The sequence below is a fragment of the Rhipicephalus microplus genome, chromosome 2 (assembly GCF_043290135.1).
Source record: "Rhipicephalus microplus isolate Deutch F79 chromosome 2, USDA_Rmic, whole genome shotgun sequence".
NCBI classification, from domain to species: Eukaryota; Metazoa; Arthropoda; class Arachnida; order Ixodida; family Ixodidae; genus Rhipicephalus; species Rhipicephalus microplus.
Window position 1 is genome coordinate 18,505,695 of NC_134701.1, and position 25,111 is coordinate 18,530,805.

The 25,111-nt window shown below is 46.8% G+C and overlaps 1 protein-coding gene across 4 annotated transcripts in view; it reads left to right on the top strand.

Annotated features, from left to right (window-relative positions):
- LOC119169192 (FMRFamide receptor-like) overlaps nucleotides 1–25,111 on the top strand; it is a 1,338,388-nt gene that overhangs the window by 985,789 nt on the left and 327,488 nt on the right. The gene's annotated exons all lie outside the window — the stretch shown is intronic.

Sequence of the window (25,111 nt, forward strand, 5' to 3'; positions counted from 1 at the left end):
GGAAGCGGTGGCCGAACAGCAAAAACAAATTTTATATGTTATACAAACGCGTTGTCACTAATTGACATGCATGCCGTGAGTGAGTAACGTCTCGGTTGATTTGGGGTATATTCATATTCCACGCTGCATGCTTTTCCCACTCACCATGATTCACTTCAAAGCGATGCGTAAAGTTTTCACGCTTGCTTTGGAGTCTTTGCGTTTTCAGGGTATATGACATCAGACCAGCCAGAATTTGATATAAATAGCCGAAATATGAACAAAAAGCTTTCTTAATATTTATTGATGGCTAGTTCAAGATGTACCGCTCTTATATCATTAAAAGTGATTATCACAATGTAGGTATTTCACAAAATTGCACATTGCCGCCTCATATCAAAACTTTCATCTTTAAATTTAAACGCCTGTACGTTGTCATAGCTGCGTAATTCTATCTAATTGAGAGCAATTTGCCTAGGTCAATGAGCTCGATTCACCCAAATTGGTAATTTCTTCCGGTTTACCGCAGGGGAGCATCCTTGGGCCTCTGATGTTCTTAATTCATATAAATTGAAGATTTGTGCCCAGCAACATCACCTTTCACATACGAATATTTGCTGATGACTGCATGAATTATCGCCTTATAACCAACACTAATGATCACGTCGCACTTAATTAGTTCAATTTATTTATTTAAATACCTTAATTTAAGATATTAAATTTTAGGCTCTATTACGAAGCATAGAGTAAGGGGGGTACATAGGAAGAATGCTAGTGGGTGATACTTCTGCCATAATATAAAGCCACTACAAAGTGAAGCAACTACAAAAAACTACAAAAAGCAACTACAGAGCAACTAATAACTAAGCCCCACCGCGGTGGTCTAGTGGCTAAGGTACTCGGCTGCTGACCCGCAGGTCGCGGGTTCAAATCCCGGCTGCGGCGGCTGCATTTCCGACGGAGGCGGAAATGTTGTAGGCCCGTGTGCTAAGATTTGGGTGCACGTTAAAGAACCCCAGGTGGTCAAAATTTCTGGAGCCCTCCACTACGGCGTCTCTCATAATCAAATGGTGGTTTTGGGACGTTAAAACCCCACAAATCAATCAACTAATAACTAATAACAATACAAGACCAGTAATACCATTGGAACTAATAACAGTGGTTGCGCAAATGACAAGCAGGGGCTTAGAGTAATAACAAGAATTTCCCATGCGCGAAAAATCACAAAGAACAAAAACAGAACTCAAGGAGCGTATACAAAGCTATAGAGATAGATGTATCATTAATTGTTTTCGAAAGTTTTTATGATTATTTAAATTGACAATGGCGCCGGGTGGGTTATTACAATACAAGGCAAGTAATAACATTTTAACTAATAACAGTGGTTGCACAAATGACAACAAGGGGCTTCAAATAACAACAACATTTTCCCATCCTCAAAAAAGCACAAAGAACAAAAACAGAATTCAAGGAGGTTATACAAAGCTATTCAGATAGATGTATCAATAATTGCTCACGAAAATTTTCATGATTAGTTGAATCGACAATGGCGTCAGGTAGCCCTGCCGCGGTGGTCTAGTGGCTAAGGTACTCGGCTGCTGACCCGCAGGTCGCGGGATCGAATCCCGGCTGCGGTGGCTGCATTTCCGATGGAGGCGGAAATGTAGGCCCGCGTGCTCAGATTTGGGTGCACGTTAAAGAACCCCAGGTGGTCTAAATTTCCGGAGCCCTCCACTACGACGTCTCTCATAATCATATGGTGGTTTTGGGACGTTAAACCCCAGATATCTATCTATGACGTCGGGTAGGTCATTCCAGAGTGCTATGGCACGAGGCAAAGCCGATTAGTTGAATGATTTTGTTTTTCCAAAGATGCGTGTGGCGCTTTGCTGATTGTGAAGTCATTTAGACATGCGCAATGGTGCCGTTAGTTAGAAGGGTGGTGGCCTGGACGTGTGAATATATTTATGAAGCAAAAATAGGAGGGTAACTGTGCGCCGCATATCTGGATGCTGCAATGAAAGGTCATGTTTTGTTTGTGTGACGCTCGAGGGGTGACTGTAAATACGTGAAATGAACCGTGCCGCCTTGTTTTGCACAGCTTCTAGCTGGTTAATGAGATAGGCTTGGAAGGGGGACCATATCGATGATGCGAATTCCAGTTGTGGGCGAACAAAGGCTAAGTAGGCTTGTTTGCGCACGTCATTTGGCGTGTTTCGTAGGTTTCGACGTAAGTATCCCCATGTTCTTGATGCGTTTGCATATATGTAGGTTACATGTGCCGCCCAAGTAAGATTAGAAGTGAAATGGACGCTAAGGTACATGAAGACGACCGTGACATGTTTTAGTTATTTATCAATATCTATAATTAACAACCTAAAGCTGTCGTCCTCCGCGGGTGTAGACAATATCAACTCCAAGTTCCTCAAAAACACTGTAGATGTCTGTGCCGAATATTTATGTTTATTGTTTTCGCAGTCACTTGTCACAGGCCAACTGCCCGACGATTGGAAAAAAGGGAAGGTCATTCCAGTCTTCAAAGCTGGTAACAAAAATTCGCCACTAAATTATCGTCCCATCTCATTAACTTCAGTGCCTTGCAAAATCATGGAACACGTCATATTCACTCACATTATCAGTTTTCGTGACAAGGTTAATTTTTTTCATCCTGCACAACAATGCTTCCGAAAAGGGTTTGATGGAGGCGGAAATGTTGTAGGCCCGTGTGCTCAGATTTGGGTGCACGTTAAAGAACCCCAGGTGGTCGAAATTTCCGGAGCCCTCCACTACGGCGTCTCTCATAATCATATGGTGGTTTTGGGACGTTAAACCCCACAAATCAATCTGAAAAGGGTTTTCATGCGAAACTCAACTAGCACTTTTTGTTCATGACCTTCATTCCAATCTCGATAATAACCTTCAAACCGACGCCATATTTCTAGATTTCACCAAAGCATTTGATAAGGTACCTCGCAAACGCCTGTTACTGAAACTCTCCCATTTAAACTTACATCCCGCTGTCTTAATCTGGATCCACGAATTCTTACATAACCGTTCCCAATCTGTCCTTGTAAATGATCAGTTCTCCAACTTTATTCCAGTTACATCAGGTGTCCCTCAGGGTTCCGTCCTTGGCTCCTTGTTATTTCTAATATATATTAATGACCTACCAACGAACTTAACATGTAACATACGCATGTTTGCCGATGACTGCGTTTTGTACAACACAGTAACGAATGTATCTGATCAAATTAGCCTCCAAAGTGACATTAACCAAGTGCAGCGTTGGTGTGAACGGTGGCAAATGGAACTTAATCCTAACAAATGTAAACTTGTGTCGTTTCAGCGTCGCCATAACCCGCTCACCACTTCCTACGTAATCTCTAAGACTCCTGTTCAACTTGTGCAATCCTACAAATACCTTGGCCTAACTTTGTGCAGTGACCTAACTTGGGCTGAGCACATCCGGACTATCATGGCAGCTGCTAATCGTACTCTCGGCTTCCTAAAACGTCATCTGCGCAACACACCCCGCCATGTAAAATTATTAGCATATCAGTCCCTCGTAAGAAGCAAGCTTGAATATGCATCGTCAATTTGGAGCCCACAACACGCGTATCTCATTGCTGCACTCGAATCACTTCAAAACCGTGCTACTAGATTCATTCATTCCTCATATGCCTATCACATTAGCGTGTCATCTTTAAAAGAAGAAATTGGCCTGTACCCTCTATCTTCCCGCCGCCGCGTTGCCACCCTTTGCTTGTTTCATAAACTTTTTTACAGTCCACTTGCAATCTAACCTTACATTTCCCCCCCATTTCGCAGGTCATATCGCATTGGCCATGTCTTTCAAGTTGCCCGTCAACGTTCCCGCACCGTTACTTTTGCTGCCTCATTTTTTCTTCGTGCAGCAAAAGACTGGAATGACCTCCCCCACCATATTGCAGCAATCACCTGTCCATCAACATTTATGCATAGCGTCACAAGCCATTTTTCAAACTAATTCATGGCTTTTTTGTACGTTTTTTGTAACCCCACTCCTTATGTAATGTCCCCCTGGGGACCTTTAAGGTAATAAAATGAAATGAAATGAAATGAAATGAAGTAATGAAATTCAGCAGTTATTTTGTTACTAAAGGATATTACATTACATTTTTATAAATGTAAAGTCATTTGCCATGCACCACACCAGTTGTTAATGAGATTAAGGTCTTTTTGGAGAGCAAGGTGGTCATTGGTACTAGCTATAGAACGGTATAGAATGCAATCGTCAGCAAAAAGCCGTATTGACGAAGAAATATTAGTTGGAAGATCATTAATGTAGATTAGAAAAAGTAGTGGCCCCAAGATGCTACCCTGAGGCACTCCGGAGGTGACATAGGAAATTGGAGAGGAAGAGTTATCAACCAGAGTGAACTGCTTTGGAAAAGACAAAAAGTTACGGATCCACGATAAGGTTAGCGAGTGTAAACGAAGTTCTGTTAATTTTGAAATCAGACGGTAATGAAGCACGCGGTCGAATTCTTTAGGAAAATCAAGGAAAATGCAGTCAGTTTGTAAATTATTAATAATATTGAAGTGAAGATTAGAGGTAAATTCCAGTAGTTGGGTGTCGCGAGAAAAACCTCGCCTAAATGCTGGTTATCAAAAAAGAAGTTATTGGTTTCTAAATGACAATAAATGTGGGAAGAAATGATATGCTCGAGCATCTTGCAGCAAATGCATGTTAGTGATATGGGGCGATAATTTTCTGGTGAGGATCTATTGCCACTTTTAAATAAGGGAACTACTTTACCTATTTTTTGATCAGTCGGCATTTGACCTGTTCACAAAGATTGCGTGAAGGTGTGGTACACGATTTTACTTGAGCATAATGACGTGTTTTTGAGCAACTTAGAATTAATGTTATCAATGCCCGAAGAAGTTGATAATCCAAGTTTCAACGAAATCTAGAAATAGTGAATCAGTAGTGTAGCATGTGATTGATATGTGGGGTTTTACGTCCCAAAACCACCATATGATTATGAGAGACGCCGTAGTGGAGGGCTCCGGAAATTTAGACCACCTGGGGTTCTTTAACGTGCACCCAAATCTGACCACACGGGCCTAGAACATTTCCGCGTCCATCGGAAATGCAGCCGCCGCAGCCGGGATTCGAACCCGCGACCTGCGGGTCAGCAGCCGAGTACCTTAGCCATTAGACCACCGCGGCGGGGCAGTAGTGTAGCATATGGCTCATGACAATAAATGTGTCGAAGTGTAAAACTACGCCTTTCACTCGCCAACCTATTGATTCTCAGTTCACCTATCACATTGACAATGATATCGTATCACTGACTTTGAGCTATAGGTATCTCTGTGTGCACCTAACACCTAACCTACCATGGTCAGAGCACATAACTTGGGTATGCGCCAATTCATTTAGATCAATAGGACTTATGCGTCAGAACAGGCGCAGTGCACCACCTCTCTTGCGAAAACTTGCATATCTTGCTTTCGTTCGAGCGAAGCTTGGATTGGATTGGATTGGATAAACTTTTATTTGGTCCTCCAAAACACAGATCACTGTGTTGCGGGCAGCTCCCACGTGGGGACTGAGATGCCAAGCTCCTCAGCCGCCTCGCGGGCTTGGTGGACAGCCCAGAGCTGATCTGCCAAGGATGAGCTGCGTATTGCCGCCTCCCATCTGGCAGAGGTGATGCGCGATAAATGAGCGAATTTGGTGCACTGCCAGAGCATGTGTTCTAATGAAGCTATTTCCCCACAATGTGGACAAAGATTACTTGGATATAGGTCAGGGTACATGATGTGTAACATTTTCGAAGTAGGGTACATCCGCGTTTGCAAAAGCCTTAATGTAAGTGCTTGGGGCCGGGTTAGATTTTTGTGAGGTGGAGGAAAAATCCTTCTAGACAGGTAGAAATGTTTAGTGAGCTCGTTATATGTTGTAAGAATTTCCCGGTTATCCCCTTCACCGCTAGAACGCATCCCCGGGGAGGCGCGGTTGGAGAGTTCTCGCGCCGCCTCGTGTGCTGCTTCGTTGAGATTGGGAGGGGAATCGTTGATTTGTCCAAGGTGAGCTGGGAACCAACTCAGAAGATGATGTGTTATGTTCTTGCCTTGCAGTATTTCTAGCGTTTGTTCACAGACCATCCCCTTGGCGAACGCCCGTAGTGCTGCCATGGAATCACTGTAGACCACTTCAATGTTATCCATCTTGAGTGCTAAGGCGATGGCCACTTGTTCCGCAATGATTGGGTCTTTCGTCCTGACCGTCGCTGAGTTGACGACATGGCCAGCCCCATCGACTACTACTGCCACAAACGCTTTCCCATTGGCGTAGGAAGCCGCGTCAACAAATACGACCCCTCGTTTCTCGTTTGAGACTTGACGAAGTATAGTCCTGGCCCTCGCTACTCTTCTTCCGACGTTGTGTTCTGGATGCATGTTTCTCGGTATAGGAGATACCGTGATAGTCTCCCTGATGTTGTCAGGGATATCATTGTAATTGCGTCTGATTGCTATTGTGTTTTGGCCCAGCTCCTGCAGGATCATTCTCCCCGACCTTGTAGTAGATAACCTTGCAAACTGTGCTCTCTCTTGGGCTTCTGCTATTTCTTCGAGCGTGTTGTGTATGCCAAGCTCAAGCAGACGCTCGGTGCTGGTATGTATGGGTAGGCCCAGGACCTTCTTGATAACTTTCCTGAGGAGCACATTCAGTGTCTCGGACTCTGCTCTTGACCAGTTGTGCATTGCTGCCTCGTATGTGAAGTGACTTAGAACAAACGCATGCATCAACCTGATGAGGTTGTCTTCCTTGATCCCATTTCTTTTGTTGGCCACTCTGCGTATGAGGTGCACCGCACTGTCTGTTTTCCGAGTTAACTTGGCTATAGATTTGCTGTTGGCGCCGGTAGACTCTATCAGCATTCCCAGGACTTTGATGGAGTCGACCCTCTGGATGGCATCCCCTTGATTTGTACGGAGATGGATGTCTGTCTGGTTTAACGGCTTCCATCCCCTGGGCTTTGGTCCCCGGCGTGCAGTCCGATAAAGCAAAAGTTCTGACTTACTCGAGGAGCACTTGAGCCCGGAAGGGCGAAGGTAGTCTTCTACGGTGTCAATCGCCTCTTGCAGAGCGCTCTCAATCTGCCCCTCGCTTCCACCTGTGCACCAGATGGTAATGTCATCTGCGTAGATGCTGTGCTTCAATCCTTCAATGCTCGATAATTTCTTTGACAGTCCAATCATGGCAATGTTAAACAGCATTGGTGAAATCACTGCCCCTTGTGGCGTGCCCCTTGCTTCTAGTTCGATTTCTGCGGTCTCGATATCTGCAATCTTCATCACGGCTTTCCGATCTGTAAGAAAGGACCATACGTAGTCATAGAAGGCTTTTCCTAGACCAAGCTTGGAAATTGCTTCGAGTATGAATGAATGGTGGATGTTGTCAAACGCTTTTTCTAGATCTAGGCACAGAATGGCTCTCACGTCTCTGGTTTCATTGTCAATGACCTGGTGTTTGATAAGCTTCAATGCATCTTGTGTGGATAGCCCTGCCCTGAATCCAACCATATTGTGTGTATATATGTTGTTATCTTCCAAGTACTTGTTTATCCTGTGCAGTATGGCATGTTCTGCGGCCTTGCCGATACATGATGTCAAGGATATTGGCCTCATGTTGTCCAAGTTAGGGGGCTTTCCTGGCTTAGGAATAAGGATCGTGCTGGCCAGCTTCCATTGCTCTGGCACCCTGCCTTCTTTCCATGCTGAATTGATCATATACCTCAGGGTTTCAATTGAATCGTCATCAAGGTTACGCAGGGCCTTGTTTGATATACCGTCCGGACCAGGGGCCGACCTGCCGTTGAGATCATGCAAGGCTCTTCTGATCTCCTCGATGTTAAAGTCGCCCTCAAGACCTGGATTTGGCGTGCCCTGGTACTGTCTACTTGGTGGTGCCAATCCTCTTTTGATTGGGAGGTACTTATGCACGAGCTGCTGGACAACTTCCTGTTCTGTAGTGCGCCCTATCTCTTTATGCAAAATTCGAGCGATGACATGCTTTTGATTTGTTTTGGTGGTGTTTTCGTTGAGGAGATGCTTTAACATATTTCGTGTCTTGCCATTGCGCATCTGACCATCGACGGAGTTGCAGATTTCGTCCCATTGCTGCCTCGATAGTGCGCGACAATGTTCCTAGACTGATCTGTTTACCTCAGCTATCTTCTTCCTCAGTCTTCGGTTCAGGCGCTGACCCTTCCAACGGTTCAGTAGTGCTTGCTTTGCCTCAAGAAGATGAGCAAGCCGGCTATCCATTCTTTCAACCGGAAGATCTGTGGTAATGGTGGAGGAGACAGATTTGATGTCATCTTTAATCTGTTTGACCCACTGCTCCAAGCCTTGTCTGTGGCCATCTTGTTCCCTTTCCATCCTTATCTTCCTGAACTTATCCCAGTCTGTGAAGTGGAATTCTCTCTGCTTTTTACGCTCCACGGAGAAGGTAGTGGCAAGAATGCAGTGGTCACTCCCTAGGTCTACAGCAAGGTTCATCCACTGGGCCTTCTTGATGTTCCTTACAAATGTAAGGTCCGGGGTGGAATCCCTGCAGCAAGATGTACCAAGCCTTGTTGGTAGGCTGGGGTCTGTGATTAGGGTGAGATCAAGTTCACTGGCACTTTGCCAAAGTCGATTTCCTTTCCCAGTGTTGTACTTGTAACCCCATGTATGATGAGGGGCGTTGAAATCACCTGCTATGACGAGTGGACATTCCCCGGCGATATTAACAGCTTTCTTTAGAACCGTCTTGAACCCTTGCTTTTGTTCCTTTGGACTGCTGTATATATTAAGAATGAAAATGCTCTGACGGTTGCTGGTACCCGGCACGATCTCTACCAAGACGTGTTCCAATCGGCCTGCTTCTATCTTGAGGTCATGGGTTACGTGCGTTAGTTTGTTGCATACGAAGGTGCAGACTCCCCTCCCTTCAGTATCCCCTATTACGGGCCGGAATCCAGGCAACGTTGCTTGCGGTGAAAGGGTCTTTTGTAATAATATAATATAAGGCTTTTCTTGGCTGCTCCTGATATACTGCTGCAGGGTTGCCTTCTTTTTAAGGTAACCTCTACAGTTCCATTGCCAGATACGAAATGCTTCACGTAGCGCTGCCATCATGGCTATTACATGGGTGGCCAGAGCCTGATGCTGCACCTGTCGACAGGTTTGGTACCACTAGTATTGGTGGCCGAAGGGGTGAGCTTGGCGCATGAGGAGGCCTTGCTGTGTTGTGCAGATATGATTCGACCTTTGTAATGCGCAAAGTGATATGCTCTTCCAGTGCCGCCACGCTTGATTGTAGCTTACCCATCTGCTCGCTAAGATTGGCTACTACTTTGCTGAGCGTGTCAAACACCTCTTTCATATCTGACATGGTCGTTTGGTTGGCTTCCACGTGTTCTGCCATGACTGCCCTCTTTTTCGCGGTTCTCGAGTCCCCCACGTTTTCAGCCACAGGGACACCAACTGGCTGAGGCATTTGCTGTGAAGATTGCGCGCTGGTTAGCTTAGTGAGAATTTTTATTTCCTTTAACTCAGCTGATAGCCTCTCATTTGATTTTGTAAGTCTCGCGTTTTCTTGCTCTAGCTGTGCAATTCTATCATGCTCTGGCAGCTTACCTGTCATCACCTCTGCCCCGCCGTTGCGCACTCGCTCAGCCCAGCTGCCTTTCGAAGTAACTGCAGGCGTCCTCCCCGGATGTGAAGCCGTGATCTCGAACTGAACGCCAGGTAGCTGGCCGTTCTGGTGCCGCCCAGGCTGATCCCGACCCTGATGGTGACCTTGAGAACACGAGCGCCCCCGTGATTGGGAGCGGGCCTTGGGTCTAGAACCTCTTCTGGAACGCGACCTCCCCCTGGAGTGGGGCCGCCTTTCCTGTTCTTGTGTAGTCTAGATGCTCTGGGTCCCGTAGGCTGGAATAAGCTGCTTGTCATTGATGTCTGGACTCGATGTGATTGATGCGTCCCGGGCTTCTGCGGCTGCTCGCGATCTTTCCCAACGTCTGCGTCTGACGACGTATGGCACTAAGAACCTGTTCTTGCACTCCTTGTCTGCCGTGGGATGGTGACCGTCGCACAGCCTGCATCTTGGATTGCACTGGTGCAGGCTATCTGGGTTCTTGATTTCGCAGCCTCTGCAGATTGTTTCAGCTGGGTTCGGACAGACGTCAGCCCGATGTCCCAGCTTTCCGCAGACGTAACAAATATCGATGTTCTTGCGGTAAAGGGAGCACTGCAAAAGTGTAGGTCCATATCTCACGAATCTGGGCACCTTGTGTCCTTCGAACGCTATGATGATTGTCCCGGTGTCCTTGATTCTCTTCGCCTGCAGCGCGAGCGGGTTGTTCGCGTTCACAATCTTTCGGGTCAAAATGTCCTGAGTATCGCTTACGGGGATCCCGCGAATCACTCCTTTACAAGTGTCGTGGGGTGCCGCGGCGTACGCGCTAACCTCGAAAACTTTGCCTCCAATGTCAATTTGCTTGACCTTGAGGTATCTTGAAGCTCTGTCTTGGTCCGGAGTGCTTGCCACCATAATGTTCTGCTGCAAGTTGGAACAGATGATGTCCTGCATGGCCTCTTCCTCTTTGACGCCGGCCGCCAGTACTATCGCGTCTGCCACGGCTCCAGTGCCAATTCTCGAGATATTTAATCCTCCACGTGGTCGTAGCACAATTTTGCTGAAGTCCTTAGGTAGTGGCGGCATGCGTCCAGCTCGCACGATTGTATGCTTGGTGTCATACCTACTACGACTGGCTCGAGCGTCTCCCGCAACGCCGGCCTCGGTCGAACCCTTGGCAGCAGGAACGCTAACCGCGGCTTGCTTATTCCTTGAGCGTCTCGTTTCGGCTTCCTTCCAACCCATTTCTTCCGTGCAATCCTCTGGAGAGATGTCCTCTCCATCTACTTGGTATTCCATTCTCAGTTGCAGATACTGGAACGCGCAGAGCGTTGAGTCGCGTTGGCGCCGGGCCGGCGCATCGGCGACAATCGCCTCCTTGGTTAGGCCTAAATCCCCCGGTGGCGTTGCCGTGTAAAAATGTCCCAAAAAACGGTTTAAAAGTCCACTCACCAGCACAAAGGTGGTATCTGCTGATTTCTTAAGAACTTAGGCACACGATGAGAGTAAAAACTCGGCGACAAATTCGTGAATACCACAGGAAAGCATTCTTGAAAGCAGGAGCCGATCTTCGCGCGTCCGCACTGGTCGGCACCTAGAGCGTCTCCCTCTCGAGCGAAGCTTGAATATGCGTCTATCATTTGTTCACCAAATCAAAAATACCTCATCAAAGCATTAGAAATCATTCGGAATAAGGCAAGCCATTTCATTGTTCTAAACTACAGCCATCTATCTAGTATCACGCACGGTAAAATTAAACTATCGTTACCATCGTTAGATGCTCACCGTGATATTTCATTACTGTCATCGTTATCCCTAACTTCATTTTCAAACATGGCATTCTCACTACTGTGTTTGAATCATAAAGTACACACATTGCGACGATTACACAACACACTCAGTTACGCCCGCCTGTATGTTGCAACACAACCATTTAATGGGGTGATGACAACGAATTTTGAAGCTATCTTAAGCCGGTTATGGGTTTTATATGCATGCAAGTACTCTCCACACGAAGGGTCAGACAAAACAAATGCGTAGAATATACTTTAATCCACTTCTAAAAGTTTAGCTGAATGTTCACTCTCGGCTCACTCTCGCGATCTAGGAAAATCGCTTGCGCAGCATTACTGACGTTTCAAAATAGGATAAGCAAGGGCAGTTGTGACGTCACACCACATTTGTAGTGACGTGAGTGACCTCCGCCACCTCCGAAACGCATTTTGTGAACAAGGGGAGAACCAGCATACCTGCTGTTACGAGTGTGCTGGCGTCTCTTGCAGAGACACTGTGTGCGTCCGTCATGGACTCTGGATACTTTCGAAAAGACACTCGACGCGTCGTTCAGAGACAGTGCGTTCGTCCAACAGCAGGGCTGCCTCATCCTCCATCAGCATCTCGGCGCCTATAAAAGGCCGGCGTATCTAGCGTCCGGTGGCTTCCTCGTCGATTTTTTGTACATACGTTGTGAATATAAACGCTTTGTTTCCTTCTAGCTGTGTTTTGCCTTGACTCTGCCTGGATGCTACTGCAGCTGGCCATGGCGACTATCACTAAATTTGTTTTGCTGGTACTCGTGAGGATCATGTGTGTGAGAGCAGACTAAACTCAGCATGGTGTGCGTCAGAGCCTTGTGCGGTCCTATGAACAAGCTACCAATGCATCGATGTCACTGCCCAACTCAGCTTCGTGAAACCGAAACCGAAAATTGTCCACATAACTATAGCAATAATCAATTATTTAGCCAAAATACACGACTTTTGCTGCGTGTATCACGCTTCCCTGAGCTGAAGGAAACGCTTATAGCAAAGAACACGCATGCTACAAATTCGGTGGCACCACCCCTTTAATTTTTCACCGTTACCTCACGCTATTTTCACTTTAAACGCGTACCGGAAAACGTTGCTTCACTTGGAGACCATGACGCTTTTTGCCTTCACTTGAGCAAACATTTTTCCACACGCTCCGCTTGGTTTCCTCTATTTTACATGTATGTATGTATGTATGTATGTATGTATGTATGTATGTATGTATGTATGTATGTATGTATGTATGTATGTATGTATGTATGAATGTATGTATGTATGTATGTATGTATGTATGTATGTATGTATGTATGTATGTATGTATGTATGTATGTATGTATGTATGTATGTATGTTACGTACGGTGAGGTAGTTTAAGGGAATTTTTAATGGGCACTAAGACCACGATCACCGTTGGAGCAACGTGGACTTCCTTTTCTACCCGCGTTTCCCTTGTTTTTCTTGGTAGTGACACTTCGTATCATTCCTCCTCTCTCGGGCGAAGCCGTTTGGGCGAGTCATTCTCTTATCCTTCGAGAAAACGGCTTCAGGTGGGCAACATGCCTCACCTCTGTTTTGCATGAACGCCGGCCACTAGTGGCGAGACATGCGATTTCATTGTTGACTATACTGAAACGATGGAGTATCACGAACGGACCGGCGTAGTGTGATAGTAGCTTGAGGCTCAAGCTACGTCTGCGTATTGGGGTCCACACCCACACTAGATCACCGGGGACATAAGTTACATGCCCGTGTTGGCTGTCATGCAAGTTTTGGAGGACTTTTGCACTGTCAGTGTTCGTAAGCGTGCGAGTCGACGTGCCTCTTCTGCACGACACAAAGTTTCCGCAATTGTGAAATCCTCATGGATGACAAAAGGAAATATGGTATCCAGCGTATATCGAGGTGAGCTAGCGTAGAACAGATAGAAAGGGCTGTAGCCTGTCGTTTCGTGCTTCACCGTGTTAAAAGCATACGTGACGAATGGTAATGCTTCATCCCAGTTCTTGTGGTTGGAGGTGACGTACATTGACAACATGTTGAACGTTCGGTTAATGCGCTCCGTCAGGTCATTAGTTTGTGCATGATACGCAGTTGAGTGTCGGAACTTGGAGGTACACAAACGAAGTAATGATTCCACAATATCAGCGGTAAAATGACGACGATGGTCACTTATTTTAACGCGAAGGTGGCCCGTGTGGGAGGATGACTGAATCCAACAGGAACCCCGAAACCTGGACTGCCAAGGTGGAGGAGGAGGAAACCGTCTCGCAGTATTGCGTCAGCTAGTCAGTGCATACATTTATCCACCGATAGCCTTTTGAGGAGCGTGGAAATGGTCCCATCAGATCAATGCCGACCTTTGCAAACGGGAACCGGGGCGGGGGGTGGGATTACGAGCTGCAGGTGACCGACTGGGCCTGAAGTGAGCCGCTTGTGGCTCTGGCACTGTATACAGCTGGGCGCGTAGTTTTGAATTGTCTTGCTCATTTTTGGCCAATAGAACCACTCTTTCGTGCGAATAAGTGTTCAAGTGGTTCCTAGGTGGCCAGAGGTCGGGTCGTCATGCGTGAGACGCAGAACAGACGTTTGAAGGGACGCAGGAGCAACCAGCAGAAAGAGCGTGCTCAATGACGACAAATTCCTCCAGTAAAAAAAGACCATCTCGGACGCAGAATCGGCCTTCGCTTATTGACGTTTTGCTCCAGGGAAGAGATCTTTCGAGCTTGGGTCATTACGCTGCTCAGCGGCGAAAGTCACTGCATCGGAAAAGCCAGACGACAAAAAAGCGATGAGGTGGTCAAAGTTATCGGCTTCACAATCTGTCGTCGGTAGCGGCATTCTGAAGAGGGAATCCGCATCAGGGTGTAGACGACCAGTCTTGTATAAAATGGTGAAGACATATTCTTGCAAACGAATAGCCCATCGTGCGAGCTGGCCGGATAGGTCACGGAGGTTGACCAGCCAACAGAGTGAATGGTGATCTGTGACAATAGTGAACGGGTGACTATAGGTGTATGAGCGAAACCGTTGCATGGCATAGACTACCACTAGGCATTCTTGTTCGGTCACTGTGTAGATGCGTTCAGCCTTGCTTAAATAATGAGTTGAGGACGCCACGACGTGTTCCTTCTTACCAGAGCGCTGAACGAGAACGGCGCCGATACTGGTGCCACTTGCGTCTGTGAGAATTTCTGTGGGCGACAAAGAAGTGAAGTGCCGAAGTATTAGCTGCGGGGGTAACAAAAACATGAGCTGCAAAAAAAAACGGCATCACACTCGGAGGTCTACTGAAACGGGCTGTTCCTGCGTAGAAGGCTCGTGAGGGGGTGAACGATATCTTCAAACTTCGGTACGAACAGGCGGAAATACGAGCAGAGCCCGATAAAGCTACGCAGTTGTTTCACAGATTTAGGACGCCCGAACGATTTAATGGCCACTGTCTTTTGTGGGTCAGGTCTAATGCTATCTTTATCGAAGAGATATCCCAACACAAATTTCTGCCACTTGCTAAAGTGGCACTTATTTGAATTCAACACAAGGCTAGCCTTTCCAATGTCATTGAGCACGAGGTCCAGGCGAGTGTTGTGCTCCTCAAACGTAGGTCCAAAAATTACGACATCGTCAAGGTAGCGCATGCAAATATGCTATTTTAAACCACGCAATTTAGAGTCAATAAATCATTCGAATGTCGTAGTAGCATTACATAACTCGAATGACATTAAGTTGAATTTGTTAAGTCCATCAGGCGTAACGAATGCCGTCTTTTCTTTGTCAGCTGCGCGCATCGGAATTTGCCAGTAACCTGGTTTCAGGTCAACAAATGAAAAGTAGGAAGCGGAATGCAGGCAGTCCAGAGCGTCATCAATGCGCGGCAGTGGATAGACGTCTTTCTTGGTAACAGAATACAGTCGGCTGTAGTCAACGCAAAATCTCCACGTACCATCCTTCTTCCTCACTAGGATGACGGGAGCAGCCCACGGACTTGCCGATTCTTGTATTATTCCCTTTTCAGCATTTCTTGGACTTGGTAATTGATGATCTTGTGCTCTAACGGTGCCACCCGATAAGGTTTCTGCCTATTGGGATGCGCCGACTCTGTGTGGATCTGATGACGTATCCGGGACGGTGCGATTAAGGGCCTTTGGCTATTTTTAGAAAAATCGAACACTTTCGAGTGCTTGGATAGAACTTCGGGCAGTGTATGACGTTCGCTTTGGTCAAGTGACTTGCTCAACATTTGTAGCAATTGGGCATCCTCTGAACCTTCTAAGCCTTGATGTTCGTTTTGGCTGTAGCATCAATAGGCGCAACCAGAGTAGTAGATGATTCGTGCCTAAATACTACAAGTTTCATGCCGCCTGGCAAAACTGCAGGCTCCATGAAACTGTTCATTGTCCACACACTGCCCGTTTATCAACGACTGACACTATACAATGGAAAAATAGGATGTTCTTTTTCAGGCATGCCAAGGGAATCGTTTCGAGCATGGCGTCAAACGTGTCACAGTTGTTACTGGAACATGTCACTGGAACACACGCAGCAAGAGATGCAGGAACCACTGCGTCCACGCAGACGAAAAAGATGCATTCCTACAGACAGGAATGTTCCAAGAGCACCGTTGGGAAAGTACCATGTATAGAAAGGTGCCCACTTCTGCAGTCTACAGTTGCCCCACACTCACACAAGAAGTCGATACCCAAGATAACGTCATGTGTAGACCGTGGAATAACCACTAACTCTGTGCAAAACACCTTGCCACACAGCGAGATGTCCGCAGTACAATATCCTACCGGACACAACCCGTCACCTCTTACACCACGAAATGTCACCCCATGGTTCAGGCAAAGCACCCCTTTTGGTGCTAGCGTGTTCTTAAAATTTACTCATCACCGAGATTGTGGGGCCTGTATCCACAAGCTCCGTAGTACCCACTCCATCGACAACTACATGAACTTTAAAAGTTAATTCCAGCACGAACACACGACACGATCATTCACACACGCACACACCCAGGCATCGTGTGTGAGTGCGTGTGTAAGTGATCGTATTGTGTGTTCGCGCTCGAATTGACTTTTAGAAATGTTGTACCAACTAGCCCAACAACAAGTTTTATTACAATACATGAACCCTGTTCTTCAACATAAAAGATGACAGGGTATATCAATATATATATATATATATATATATTGTGAGCGCTGCAACCGAATGACTCTTTATCCTCTCTCTCTCTTGAGGTCCCGGGGGAGTGCTGTTTGGTGGGGTCCGAGCTGAGAGGATGTTCATCGCGGAGGCATGGCGGACCCAGGATGGAGGAGTCATGCCGTCAGTCCTCCTCCTCGCTGTCTTCCACGTCCTCACTGCCCTCCGTATCAGTCTCGTCGGTGTAGTCGGACGACTCGTCTTCCTCATCGTCGAGGTCATCCTCTTCACTCGAGCTCTCGTTGACCGTCTGCTCAGCGTCGACGATCTCAATCAGCTGGCGTTTCACCTGGTCGGCTCCCCCTCCCGGTGCCGAAGGCTGCTTCTCCGCTGCTTTTCCATCGACCTCGCCTTGCTTCATTTCCCCGGTCGTGAGATCCTCCGGCTTGACCACCTTGCCGTGGGCATGGCCCTCGATGTGGCCCCCGTTGGACGGTGCGGTGTCCTTCGAGTCACCTTGCTCGTCCTTGATGGGCGACGCGGCCAAATCTCCAATGTCCTTGTTCATCTGGGCTTCCACCTGGCCGATAGCTTCCGGCGGCTCCGTCATGGCGGTGTCTCGGGTCGTTCAATAGCTGTACCGCTTTAAATCAGAGACTGGTGGGCCTCACTCGCTGTTTGGATTCGACGCGTGTCACAGCCGAGCTGCGCGAGTCCTGCAGATCTGTTACTACTGCGGCTATCGAGGACATATCGCTCGGTTTTGTCGAAGGCGCCAACAAGACGAGCAACCCGGCTACGTTCCCGAAGAACATCGAAGCTTCCATCCGTCCATGAACTGCCTACGACCACCCTCGCGATCGTATTATTATCGTTCACCGTCTCCTACCTATCATACAGACATGCTTGGGAATTTCCGTACGTCTCACCGCAGGTCACCTTCGCCAGGTCGCCATTCAGTGTCGCCTCGGCAGCCCGCCTCCCATTCCACGAACGCCCACGTGGAAAACTCCCCAATGCAGTTTTAGGAGGGGAAACTGCATCTACCGGACAGCTAACAATTCCTCCTGAGCGGCCATCGAATTTGATAGTAGTGTTTGTAGAAGGTGTACGCGTTCAGGCGCTGCCGTTTCGATTATTCGTGCTGATTTTTGTTCCCGCCTTCGAAAAGTCACCACACCTTATGGCGGCCCACCTCTACGGGCGGCGACCAACGCTCTCATTCGTCCACTTGCACAATGTACCGTTCGTGTCTGCATAGAAGGCATTCGTCATCACAGTGTTTTCGCGATATTTCGTGAGTGCACCCACGCTCTCATTCTTGCGTGGGATTTCTTGTATTCTGCGTCCGCTTTCATATCTCGTCATCAGCGCCTCCTGCATCTAAATGCCACTGACTCTTCTCCGCTTGAACACGATCGAAGCATCCGCCTTGTCACCACGTCAAATTATGTACTTCAGCCATACATCGAAGAAATTATAAATGTTAATTGCACCGACATTGTGGATGGTGATGTACTAATTCGCCCTTTCGGTCATACCCTACGTAGGGGCTTGGTGATCACACCAGGGCTTATTCGCTTCTTCGATGGGTCTACGTACCTAACCACCATAAATCAAACGCCCGAGTGTGTACTGCTCCCCTGTGGTTCAACAGTATCTTGCGCGGTCGACAGTGAGCCTGTTGCGATTGTTACCCTTCCGAACAACAACCACAATGATGTTCCAAAGTCACAATCACTGCCATTCAATGCCTCTTCCACACCTGTGTCGGCAACCATAAGCACTGACTTAACACCTGATCAAACTGAAGATTTCCTCGCCCTGCTGAATAAACACCGTTCTCTATTTGACGTGAACTCGCCCGCCCTCAGCATGACTACCGCCGCTACTCGCAGCATCCAGACTGACGGCTCTCGTATTGTACATCGGCGTCCATATCGCGTGTCTCAGGCAGAACGCAAGATCATCGAAGAAAACGTCTGACATGCTACGACGCAACATCATACGTCCTTCCTCGAGTCTCTGGTCATCCCCAGTTGTTCTCGTTCAAAAGAAAGATGGGACAGTGCATTTCTGCGTCAATTACCGTGAGCTAAACAAAATAACCCGCAAGTATGTTTATTCTCTTCCTCAAATCGACGATGCACTGGATCCATTACAGGGCGCAAAGTATTTTTCTAGCCTCGACCTTAGGTCAGGCTACTGGCAGATACCATTGTCGGAGTCTGATAAAGAGAAGACCGCCTTTTCAACGCCAGATGGGTTGTACGAGTTCAATGTGACGCCTTTTGGGCTCTGTAATGCACCCGCCACCTTCGAACGCATGATAGCCGGCGTGTTGCGTGGTTTGAAATGGAAAACATGTCTGTGCTATCTCGATGACATAGTAGTGTTTTCATCCACGTTCTCGCAGCATCTACAAAGTCTTGACGAAGTCCTCACATGCCTTGAAAAAGCTGGTATACAGCTTAACATCAAGAAATGTACCTTTGCTGGCAAGACAATCAAGGTTCTCGACCACCTTGTCAGCAAAGAAGGAATTCGGCCCGACCCCGAGAAGCTTGCCGTTGTCCTCGATTTTCCTCGTCCACTACGTCAAAAGGACCTGCGCAGCTTTCTTGGGTTATCTTCTTACTTCCGGCGCTTCATACGTGGCTTCGCGGAACTTGCGTCTTCGCTCCATTAACTCCTCGCAAAGAACGTCCCATTCATTTGGTCCGAAGACTGCGAAAGCGCTTTCACGGCATTGAAGCAAGCCCTCAGGTTGGATCTGGTACCGTGCCACTTCGATTCCACCGTACCCACCATCCTTCACACCGACGCAAGCAGTCATGGTCTTGGTGCGGTACTCTTGCAGCGTGACAAAAACTCACGCGAAGGCGTCGTTGCTTACGCAAGTCGTGCTCTTACCGCTCCAGAAAAGAACTACACTATCGCCGAGCAGGAGTGCCTTGCTTTTGTTTGGGCAGTGCAAAGATTCCGACCATATCTTCACGGCCGTCATTTTACCGTCGTGACCGACCATAACGCCCTATGCTGGCTTTCATCGCTGAAAAACTTATCGGGTCGCCTAGGTCGCTGAGCCCTTCACTTGCAGGAGTATGATTTCAATGTCACCTACAGATCTTGGAAGAAGCATCAAGATGCTGATGCTCTATCGCGCTGTTCTTTGCCTAGCAGAAGCCACTCACCATCGATACCCCAAAACGACAGCACCTCTCCAATCGCAGCGCTAAGTTCATCACCTGCCACCCTATCTGTCCTTGTTTCACAACAACGTGTCGACCTATACTGCCGCACCATTATTGACCGCTTCACCGGCTCCACTACTCCTCCAAATGCCAGACTCCGTCGACAACTTAAGCAATTTAAGCTTGTCGATGATGCTTTATGTCGCTACATTTACCACATCGATGACAACAAGTGGGTACCCGTCATCCCAAGTTCTCTGCAACGTGAAGTTTTGGAAGCCTTTCATGATGATCCAACCGCCGCTCATCTAGGCTATCACAAGACTTACGACAAAATACGAAGTCGTTGTTTTTGGCCTGGCCTCTCTTCAGCCGTCGCTAAGTACGTCGCCTCCTGTGTCCATTGCCGACGGCGAAAACGACCGACAACTGCTCCGGCTGGCTTAATGCAACCTCTTCCTTGTCCCGCCTCGTCTTTTGAAGTCGTTGGAATCGACTTGTATGGCCCTCTTCCTATATCATCCAATGGGAATCGCTGGATTGTCACGGCCGTCTACCACCTTACCCGCTACGCGGAAACAGCTTCTATGCCATCTGGGACTGCCACCGAGATTGCCGATTTCTTTCTTCGCCACATCTTTTTGCGTCATGGAGCTCCACGCATTCTCCTGAGTGATCGTGGCAAAGTCTTCCTCTCTTCCATTGTCGAGCAAGTTTTGCGTGCCTCGAACACTGTTCACAAGACCACTTCTAGCTACCACCCGCAGACCAACGCATTGACAGAACGGTTTCATCGGACCCTATCGGACATGATCGCCATGTACATTCACCACAACCACACGAACTGGGATGCAGTTCTACCCTTCGTGACATTCGCCTTTAATACAGTTGCTCAACGCACTACCGGCTTTTCTCCATTTTTTCTCATCCATGGTCGCTCACCGAGTTTCGGTCTCGATGTCTCTTTCCTTTCGGCCCCTGCACCCTCGACGGCTCCTTTCTCTGAAGAATTCCTATCTCGTCTCGGACACTGCCGTCACCAGGCCCGTGTTAACACCGGCCTCTCTCAAGACACTCGAAAATCTCGCTACGACTCGTCTCGCCGTGTTGTGAGTTTTTCCCCTGGTGACGAAGTTCTACTATGGACTCCACTACGCGCCCCCGGCCGATGTGACAGATTCATAAGTCGCTTCATCGGGCCGTACACGGTGGTCGAACAGACATCTCCTGAGAATCACCGCGTTTCTCCTCTTAGCGCTAATCCTGATCATCGTTGCCGAGGAACAGAGATAGTGCACGTATCTCGTTTAAAGCCTCATGCGCGACAAGCCTCATGCGCGACGCATTTCATAATACTGTCAAGCGACCAGGCGGCCGCTTTCACCGCGTGGGGGAATTAGTGTGAGCGTGACAAGCGAATGACTCTTTATTCTCTTTGATATCATCATAACCTGTACATCTTCTTGATCTGCAAATATCATCACCAGCGTGATTTCGCTCGAGCCTGGCTGAATGAACCGGTGCCTCATATATATATATATATATATATATATATATATATATATATATATATATATATATATATATATATATATATATATATATATATATATATATATATATATATATATATATATATATATGTATATGTATATATATATATATATATATATATATATATATGTATATAAGGCTTATAAGCAGGAGAATAACTTCGGTTGCCGCAAGGTTATAAATATGAAAGTAGATGAGCTTTCACATAACAACTGTTTATTGTGCCGACGTTTCGACGGGAACCCCGTTTTTTCAAGGCATAATACTATTTACACATGTTCCGTGTCTTCTTATAGCCTGTCGAGACAAGGGAAGGGGTCAAAAGAAAATGAAAAAAGGAAAAAAAAGAAAGAAAAGAGACAGAGAAAAAAAAGAAGAAGAAACAGTGAAACGGGAGGACAAACATTAAATAAATATAGAAAATCTAGGAGAAGAAGCAAGACCGACACGGCGTAATTAGAAAGGGGCAGCATTTCAACAGAGTAGGGCAGAGGTAGATGAGCAATGTCATCATTGTCAACAATACCTCCCCCGCACCCACTCTTCCCCGAACGGGCAGTGAGCCGCAGTTCTTGTATTTCACCTTTCGGTGTAGTCCGCTGGCGGCTCATTCCTCTTTGAAGTTTAAGACAAGTTATATATAAGTTTGAAGTTTAAGACAAGATATATATATATATATATATATATATATATATATATATATATATATATATATATATATATATATATATATATATATATATATATATATATATGGCACAACGGGAGCGTTGTCAACAAGGATAAATATATTTATTCCCCAACAGTTTCAGGAGAGGTCCTCCCTTCATCAGGGGATGAGTTATACTAACATGATTTTCAAAACTTTGTTGCTGCCGCATCCCTCTCGCCTTGAGAGATGTTTGCGAGAGTGAGAGAGAACTAAAGAAAGAAAGAAAAAAAGAAAAAAAAAGAGTAAATAAAGACGAAAAAAAAGAAAAAAAGAAAACGAAAAAGAAAGTAAAAAAGAGGAAGAACCACTGTCAACCCTGAGAACGAAACCAAACGTCCGTGTACGTCAACATCCGGTTCTTATCCCGTGCTGGTCAGATCTCGACGTGTGTCGGGCCACCCAAGATTGTCGCCGCGGTGGCGGGAAGGGTCCGTGACGGCGTGTGTAAGGAAAGAGTTTCCACTTAATGGGACGGTCGGCTCTTTACATTTCATCTTCGTCCGTTTCCCTTCAATGGTCATCAAGTGGTAGACGAACATCAACACTTTGTATGTGCATGTGAAAAAAAGAAAAAAAAAGAAGAGAAAACAAAAAAACAAGAAATGACAGTGTACACGTACGAGTCAGTCAAAAAACACAAGCATGGTTTCCAGCTATCAATCTTTGTCACCAATTTTCTCCTGGCTTACTTCTCGGAGGCGGAAGAGTCTTCCGGGGTCCTCGTTGATGCCGGCTACTAATGTTCGAAATTTGAAAATAAAAAATGCCTCACGCTCTTCGCGCTCGCACCTATATATTGACACGTGCGGTTCTTTTGGTTTACGAAGAAAGCCGCTATCACTTTCTGTTAAGCGCAACGCAGGCCGCGTTTATCTTGTATGCCACTCTGGAACGCGGTGTATAAAAGACTGACACGTGCGGTTCTTTCCTTCCGCACGACGCTTGCAAAGGTGCGCAGGAAAGCAACGCGGAAGTCGTCCCAGGTTCGAAGCGTTGACTCGCGGTTCTCAAACCAAGTCCTTGCGGCGTCTTCCAGGTAAAAATACACATGACGCAGTTTGCTCCATACAAGCTCGTCTACGGACGGAGCCCAAAAACGAAGCTTGACGCCATGCTACCGGTCGGCACCGACGAAGAAGACCTCGACGTCGCCAGCTACCTGGATCGCGCTGAAGAAGCTCGACAGCTAGCCTGCCTGCGTATCAAGAGCCAACAGACGGTCGACAGGCGCCACTACAACCTTCGACGACACCACACCGAATACCAACCCGGCGACCTTGTCTGGGTCTGGACGCCGATAAGACGACGGGGATTGTCTGAGAAGCTCCTGCGACGCTACTTTGGACCCTACAAGGTAGTCCGACGTCGTGGTGAACTGGACTATGAGGTCGTGCCCGATGGCTTAACGTCATCCCAACGACGCCATGCACGACCCGAAGTCGTACACGTGGTGCGACTTAAACCTTATTACGCGCGCTGATTAGCTGTGACGCATTGTTAATGTAATTTATTGCATGTACTCTCTCTTATGTTCTGTCTTTAGCATCGGGACGATGCTTTTTCAGAGGGGGGTAGTGACACGTGCGGTTCTTTTGATTTACGAAGAAAGCCGCTATCACTTTCTGTTAAGCGCAACGCAGGCCGCGTTTATCTTGTATGCCACTCTGGAACGCGTTATGACGCGTGTATAAAAGACTGACACGTGCGGTTCTTTTGGTTTACGAAGGAAGCCGCTATCACTTTCTGTTAAGCGCAACGCAGGCTGCGTTTACCTTGTATGCCACTCTGGAACGCATTACGACGCGTGTATAAAAGCCGGCGCAGTGCGCCACTGGTGAGTCTTTTTTTTTTCCGTCGGCCGACGACTGTTCACGCCGCTGTTGCTGTGAGTTGTGTTTTGCCCTGTTTTGCTGGGCACAGGTTCGCCCAATAAACAGTTCGCCTGACACCGCCCTGATTCCTGCGTGCTTCCTCTCAAGTGGTGCGTGTATCACAACCTCGTGACAATATATATATATATATTTATTTATTTATTTATTTATATATATATATATTGTTGCAGCAAGGAAGTAACGCTGGCCCCGGTAGAATAAGGGAAAATAAAGTACGACGCACGTTCGTTTTGCACTGTATATTCTGACCGACGTTTCGGTTGGTGGACCAGCCTTTCTCAAAGTACCAAGTACATGTCAACGCACTTGCTTATAAATACGGTCCAGACGGGATAATAAATATCGGCGACGTATATCAGCGATTAGACGATTTATTGCATGAAGTGTTCATGACGGTACAGTTAGATATAATGCAAAAACATGAATAAATATATATACATATATAAAAATCCAGAACACGAAAGAACAGAAATTACACCCTCGTGCACACAGCAGAACTCTGTAAGAACCGGAGTTAGATAATGATAAAACAGCAGTAAAACATGGATATCAAAATATCAAAAAACCGCGTGGTATTACAGTCAGATTGCGCGTCATATACACAGCTCAGTCATTGTGATATGAATAAGATGAGTAGTTGATGCTTTTATTGCGCGTGTGCGTTAAACTAAAGTCTCGCATCCACATTCGTGATAGCGGCGGCGATGAATAAACTCAAGTGACTGTAAACATTGGATACACAAATATACACAATAACAGAAGCATTAGAGACGGTTTCCAACAAGCTTAATCGATCACGCTACGGGCCATGGGTTAAGGCTGATAATGGTTGGTGGGCACACTGGAAAGCGTGCCTGTACTTTCGTTTATGCCTGATGACACAGTGTTGAATTTGTAGATGAGGTACGATTCGCAGATTTCCCGATCGTGGTGAGAATGAAAGCCTGATTCAAGTATAGTGACCCTAATTTTTTCGAACGAGTGCCCTGGTAAGCGAATATGTTTTGAAAGCGGGAGGTTAGGTTGCATATTAGTATGCGATTTACGGTTGTTGAAGCGTATTCGGAACGATGTTTCTGTATGGCAAATATACTGTTCTTGGCTGACATCGCACTCGAGCATGTATATAACGTTAGAGCTATCGCAATTAAGAGC